Source organism: Neltuma alba, unplaced genomic scaffold, assembly GCF_004799145.2.
Source record: "Neltuma alba isolate B1F8T4 unplaced genomic scaffold, ASM479914v2 tig00010443_pilon, whole genome shotgun sequence".
NCBI lineage: Eukaryota > Viridiplantae > Streptophyta > Magnoliopsida > Fabales > Fabaceae > Neltuma > Neltuma alba.
In genome coordinates, this window is record NW_021635337.1 from 631,804 (window position 1) to 639,705 (window position 7,902).

The 7,902-nt window shown below is 28.6% G+C and overlaps 1 long non-coding RNA gene across 1 annotated transcript; it reads left to right on the forward strand.

Moving 5' to 3' along the window:
* Positions 1-436: 436 nt before the first annotated feature.
* LOC114756630 (uncharacterized) lies at positions 437-1,380 on the forward strand. Its single transcript, XR_003741489.1, has 3 exons — positions 437-550; positions 658-733; positions 924-1,380. It is a non-coding gene; the product is annotated as an uncharacterized LOC114756630 (long non-coding RNA).
* Positions 1,381-7,902: the final 6,522 nt, after the last annotated feature.

The window sequence follows — 7,902 nt, forward strand, 5'->3', positions numbered from 1 at the left end:
AATACGACCATCGCGATGACCCCATTATTGATTAACTATATATTTGAACTATTTCATATTACAAAAATTTAGTATATAAAATACCTGTTTATTTAATATAAATAAATATTTTCACGATTATTTGTATTTTGAGACACTTATATTTTATGTTAAAAAAATATTTTATCTTATTTAATTTCCTTTTACTTATTATTCATCAAACAACATGATATGGCATGACCTAGTTAACTTGCTCCAACGCGTGGTTTTCAGTATGTAGCTAGGAAGGAAATTAAGGTGAAGTTTTCGTTTACTTCAAAGCTTGCCACCCATGGAACAAAGTCCATAATAGCTGATGATGATGTATACTTAACTCGACGACTTGGTTGACTTGGTTTTTATATATTTAATTTCTGGGGTCCAAAGTATATTGTGGACTACGTCTAACGGCTATAAATTTATATGGCCACTACATCACAGAACTGAACCATCTCGTAATAATCTTCATCTTCTTCATCACAAAACCTACCTTCTTTCTGGTTTTCACCAGCAGTAATATATGCAAATGAAGGTCAGAATTTAGACCTTTGATCAACCATATACTATTATTTGTATCGCGCGCGCACACACACACATCCCATTTGGGTCTAACAACTGTTTGATTTTATTTTCTGACAGAAAGTAGTGTTGAAGGTGGAGCTACACAGTGAACGAATCAAGCAAAAAGTTATGAAAACAACCTCTGGCATTTCAGGTATTGATCATATCAAACCAAGCTCTTTCATGAAGTTCTAAGTGAGAAACAACCTTATATATTTTTAAAAAACACCCACACACACACACAAACACATTATGTCTTGTTATAGCTTAGTTTGACTCGACTTTAGATTATTTAAGATAATAATAGTAATATGTCTGATCACTGGTTTGGTTTGATTTTGCAGGAGTTGAGTCAGTGAACATAGACATGAAGGACAAGAAATTAACTGTAACAGGAGACATCGACCCAGTTAAGGTAGGGAAAAGCTAAGAAGTTTTGTCATACAGAGATAGCGTCTGTTGGAGCAGCAAAGAGTCCGAGAAGAAAGAAGATAACAAAACGATAGAGAATATAGCTAAAATGATTGTGCCTGCTCCTTCGAGTTACGGCCATGTTTATTATCCACCACCTTATTATGTTGGAACTGCGGAAGAATATCCTAATAGTGGCTGTGTCATTTTGTAAGCGAACGTGCTTTTGAATCCGATGAAACAGAGCCGCATATAGTATCGATGAAGATAGGTGGAGTGCAAAGAATAAAACTGTGTTATTGTCAGTTTATTACTTTATATGTATGTCATCTACCTCACATATGTATTAAGATTTAAAAAAAGAAACTTTTGTGTTTTAATCATATATAACCGCCGTTGCTTCCTTCTTTTAAATAAAAGGGGGTATTACCATATTTTTACTTATATTTTTCTTATTCCTATTTGTGCTTCCTTATGATGGACTTGGGCTTATACATTAAGGGTAGGCTTTTTTTCAGCATATTGCCAAATTTTGACATTTGTATTTTATATATATATATATATATAATATGGATAGAGAGAATTTTACAGAATAAATTTGACATTATTAAATCTCAAATGAAAATTTTTTTACAAATAATATCATTATTTAAATTTAATATTGTTAAAACTTTTAAAATATTATATCAAACCATATATAGGATTTAGTAATTTTCAATTTTTTTAGGATTCTTCTCATTTGAAATCAAGATCACTTAAATCTATTTCTAAATTGTGTGCGCTCGTGATATTAAAGTTAATTTAAAAGGATGACAAGCTTGGTGGGTGACACATCAAAGGTCCCGGTCTATTACTTAAATGCTACTAATAGAATTTGTCATAACTAAGAAATATGAATATTTTAATAATCTATTTTTAATTAATTATTTAAAATTTATTTATATTAAATGATATTGCAAAAAAGAGAAAAAAATAAAAAAGTTACATTTATTTTATTAATTATTAATACATGAATAGAATAGAAAATAAGCATTAATTATTATAAAAGTAAGTATTATGAATGAAGGGAATATATTAAAATGAGAAATGTAAAAGATACAAGAGAAGAAAATAAAATAATGTGAATGTAAGAAAATATGATTAAAAAAGAGGATATTGTAACTTGTAATTTGTTGCCTTAAAAAGTTGTAAATGAAGCAATGATTGTATATATCTCCTCCTCCCCTCTAATCTAACTTAAAAGGGAATAATTAACTCCTTAACTATTTTCCAGAATAAGTTTCATGGTCAAAACAAGTTTGCATGCATTTTGAGATTTCTCCTTTGCTTAAAGATCCAAATTGAATCTTCAAAGGCCATTATATGTTCCTGGAACGTTGAAAAAAAAAATTATTAACAACTACTATGGCATGGGTAATATTGACATTATTGTATATAACGTAGAACGCCATGTTAATTTAAGAGTAATGACAGTCAAAGATTTATATAAAATAATAATTTTGAATAAAAATTAAAAAAAATATTTTAAATTATTACTAAAAAGAAGAATATCTTCAATTATTAAATGGGTAAAGATATATTCAATACCCTAATCTTAATTTTTCAGATGCATTCAGCACTCTAACTTTTTTATGGTACATCCAACACCCTAATTTTTTTTAATTTATTTTATGCATTCATCACCCTAATGTTATGTTTTTAGTTAAATTCAACATCCTAATCTTTAGAGTGTTGAATGCACTAACAAATAAGATTAGAGGTGTTGATTGTATTATAAAAAAAGATCAGGATATTGGATACACATAAAAAAAATTGAGTGTGTGTTGAGTGCACCCTTACCTTATGCAAAATTCCTCTCTATCCGGTCCTAATATAATCTCAGATTTATATAATTATATTATGTAATTTTATATATAATTATATTTAGTGCAGGCTGCATTATGCATATAGTGATGGATTTAATAACGTTGCGTGCAATGAATATGAGGAGCACAATGCCACAATGGATGGGGTTCCATTCAGGAAAGCTCTTTGTGTGGAGGACGAATATAATATGTCCAAAGGCATAATTTATTATTTCATGATTGATCACAAAACGTAGACCGCTTGTAAAAAAAAATAATTGATAGATTTAGTTGTCACATTAACTTTTTTTGGGTATGTGTCTTTTTGTGTATGTATATGTGTTTTAAAAATGTTGGCTGCATAAAGAAAAAGTAAATGTTTAAAATGAGTCACTACATAGATACTCGTTATCAAAACAACTAAATTAATTTAAAATATAGTTGCTTAAAAATAAATTTCTCAATTTTATTCTTATTTCTGAAAACCAATTAGGCAGTTACTAGATTGGAGTATGTTATCAAAAGTTAAGCAATCGAGAAAACACTTCTGTCAATGCATTATTTGTTGGCAAGGATCTGCTTTATTAGAGTGAGTTTGAGGAAGGATAATACTAAACCAGGTTTACCTTTCATATCTAATTATTTAAGGGCTTCGCTGTTTGGATTCGCACCTCTTATATATTTCAACAGGAGGATCAGCCGTCTTTAAACATTGATTTGGGTTGAAAAATCATTCATTTTTCATGGCTATAATGTGACCATCATCAAACTTCAACAATCACTTCACAGGACATTTTATTCCTCTTTGTGATTTTCATGTTCTCCCTTTTTAAATTAGTTCCTTTTAATGTTTTATCTGATTTCTTAGGAAGCAGTTGCATTCTCTCTGTTGTAATGCTTAGTAAACATATGATTTTTTAATACTACTTCTGATTCTTAATATAAAATTATTTTGATATTAAATTTGATCCCTAAATATAAGACTCAATTCACTTTATTTCTTACATTTATCTTCTTCTTTTTTCAAAGTATATAATTCTTGTAGTAATTGCTTTTTCTTTGGAAAAATATAAAAATAATAAAATGCCTAGATGTTTATTAACCAAACAAAAAAAAAAAAAAAGGCTAACACTTAAATATTGTCAGGCGGGCATAATTTAGTACTTTCTAGAGTGGCTGACGAGAAAAAATTAAAATAAAACGTCAACGACAAACCAAAAAATCCGGCGTGCCTCACCCGGCAGCTACCGCTATCATTCCTATTTCCCTATTCACACGGTGAGTGGTTCCCTGGAAAGTTCTGCATCATGAAAAGGTCAACTTTGACACGTTCACCTTCCGTGTGGGGCCCATTGTAATAGTGGTGATTCGAGAGGGCGGGCCTTCATACTTGTCAGCTTTCGATTCAGGCATTTTCCTTGGACAATAAATGCATAAGATTACTTTATATATATATATATAGGGAAAATGATAAATAAAAAACTCCCCATACCTGAAATTATGATTTAGGATTCTTAATTGAAAATAGTAAACGAAAACCCATTCCATATTGTAAATATGAAATATCGGTGAAATGTCGAAATGTCTCTAAGCCCAAGTTGTAATTTGGTCTACTGAAATTGTATTTGTTAAAGTGAACTTGTTATTTGTATAGTAACTTGTCATTGACATACTCTCAGTCAATATGATTTGGTCTACTGAAATATCATTCGCTGAAAGTGAACTTGTCATTGCTAAATGGCAATACAATTTCACAATTCGACTTGGCCAGGGATGGCTTTTCATACATTTCAAATATTCTATTTAAAAATTTCACATTGCAAATATGAACGGGTCTTTATTTGTTATTTTTCAAATTGAAGGTTTCAAATTATAATTTCTATATTAGGAGTCTTGATTTGCCATTTCCCATATATATATATATATTATAAATCAATATAAATAGCTAAAAAAAAAAAATATAAAACGAAAAAAAAAATACACAAATAAGGTTTGTCCGGATGAATTAAAAAATATAACATAGAATATAAATAGAAAATCATCATCAAATAGATAACATCAATAAATAAAACATCATTTTATAGATAGGGTAAATAAAAAAAGATTGAAGCCAGCCAAAAAAACAAGGAAAAAAAGATTGAAGTAGCATATTGCCATGCTTTTTCTCAAGCGTTGTTGCATAATGGAACTGATAATAAGGAAAATAAGAAAAAACTTGAAACACATGCCATCTCCATCTAAGATAGAAATGAAATATCAAGAGAATTAATCAGAATATTGAAGTCATAAATTATTCTAAAATCTCAAGGGATCTTATTACAAGAGAATTCATTTGCTTAATTATCAAATTATCTTTTTTTTTTAAAGTTTGCATTGACAACTAAAAAAGCAGTCATTAATAACTTAAGGTGGGGGAATTGACAATTGTCACGGCAGATATTGACAACTCATGAATTATATTTTGTAATATGTTAAGAAAATGTGTTGTTAATACCCCTGCCACTGTAAGTCAATCCTTACACCTTAAGTTGTCAACGACTATTCTTTCAATTGTCAATGCAAACTTAAAAAAAAAAAGAGTAATTTGGTAATTAAATAAATAAAATTTATTACAATGAGGTCCCTTAGGGTTCAAAATAATTTGATGATTTTAAGGGATCTTTTTTTATTTAATTTCCTTGAATCGGATGTAATTGCAATTTTCCCTAGATAAAAAGAGCATTAATAAAAGGATTAAGATTCATGTACCAATATGAAGTACTATTATCGTTTCTTAATACTACCTCCGATCCTTAATATAAGATCTTGTTTGAATTTTATTTTGGTCTTAAATATAAGATCCCAATCCACTTTGGCTCTCATATTTATACATTTTTTCCAAGATAGTTCTTCTAATAATAATAGTTCTAACCAATACACTTGATTAGCAAGGATATTTTTAGAAAAGACAGTACCTATTTATTACAAATAACTAACTTAACTTTTTTGCTTAATCTCCTTAAATTAGTTAACTAGTTCTTATAATTAGGACCGGAGGTAGTATAAAAACTAGTTTGACATTCAATTTAGTCTAAATATAAGATCTCAATCTACTTTGTCTCTCAAATTTATTCATTTTTTTCAAAGTAGTCCTTCTAATAATTACACATATTAAATGTTTCATTAAATATTAGTTTTAACTAATACATATAAATAGCAAGGATATTTTAAGAAAAATAACACCTATTTATTACAAATAGCTAACTTAACAATTTTCTTAATATGCTTAAATTCATCAACTAGTTTTTATATCAAGGACATGAAAATAGTAGTTTTTAAGATACGTCTAGCACTATACTAAATTATTTTGTGATTTATCAAGTATCATGAAGTATTTTTTTTTAAAATACAACCAATACTCTCAAATACTTTGTGATGCAATTTTTCCCATAAAGTATTACTTTTTTTTTATAACAATTTTACCCTTAAAGTATTTTTTTTTTTTAAGAACAATTTCAACCTCAACATTAACATTAACACCTTAAAAAGTCCATCAAGTGAGTATGCCTCAAAAACCCTAAAATATTTTTTAGTATTTTTTCAAAATGTTAGACGCACCTAAAAAGTACTTTAATATGTTAAATGAACCACCATGTTCTTTAGGGTATTGGTCACCCTTAAAAAAAAAAAAAGCTTTATGGCGTTCAGTAAACCACAAAATACTTTGCAGAGTTGGAAGAACTTAAAAAAAAAAAATATTTCAAGTACTAGATGAACTTTAACCCTCTTAGATTGAGTTTCTTTATGAATGATATAATAGGTACATGAATTATGATGAAAAGATAATTGTAAAATACTATTGTTTAAAATAATTAAACCCTAAAATTTGAATCTTAAGGTTAGTACAATTTTTAATCCATCGAATTTGTCCTCATTTTGGTTTTGGTCTCTCAACTTTTAAACTATAGGTTTTGATCCATAAAATTTCTTTTCATTTAAAACATTGATTCCTATAACTCATTAGGAAAAAAAAAAACCTAAACCATTTGGTCCCTATAACTTTAAGGTTTTTAATTGTCATTTTTCTTGATTCAAATTAGGATAGAATTGTACATTCACCAGTGCAAAATACTATATTTGGCATCTGTTAAAAATGAGCTTTTTTGCTACATATGAGGTGTAGTGGAAGTGGGAGTAGTGGTAAATGACAGCTATGACGTCTATTATAAAGCAATAGATGACCTACGACCTCTCTGTTGAAAAGTGCGACAGAAGCCGTAAGTCATTTTTTTTTGACAAAAAATAATGAAACATACAAATTTGGCTTGTGTTGCACACCAGAAGCCATAAGTCATACTACTACAAATTATGCTATTTTTGTCTATTTTGGAGGCTCATTTTCGTCTGTTTTAAGGGAGATGTTGACTGAAGAGACGTAGATAGGAGTTATATATTCATCAGTTACATAATAGACAAGTATGAGGAATTTTATACTCATCTAGTTCAAAGCAGACAAATAAGAACAGATGAATATGTTTATTTTAAAAAAAAAATGCAATTTTGTATGTTGCATTTCCAATTTTTATCCAACCTACAATTCAACAATCAACAGAACCAAAACAGACTACAACAAACAACAATTCAGCATAATCAAATCTTCTATACTATAACATCCTAACTAATTCCATACAAGCCTAAACTAATCATATAACACGAAGAATTTCTAAAACTAGAAAACCTAACTTAGTTAAAAGCAAAATGAACTAAACATCGTAACAAAAATCATCATTGGCATAAGTAATGTATCATTGAGAAAAAAACTCTTGGAGAAATTGTCCCGCCAACTACTCTTAAATTTCATCAATGTCTTCATCAGTGTAGGAGCTCTCATCATTAAACATCTACAATTATCCATTGTTAATAAACATATATGTTCCTAACTCAAATATATTCTATTGTTATCATCTACTACGAGAAAATAATTATCCAATTCACCAATTTACTCAATCTAACTATTGTTCCTAACTCAAATTCATAGCTCATACACCTAGGCATTTCATCAAACACCTAAAGTGCAATAATAAGATCT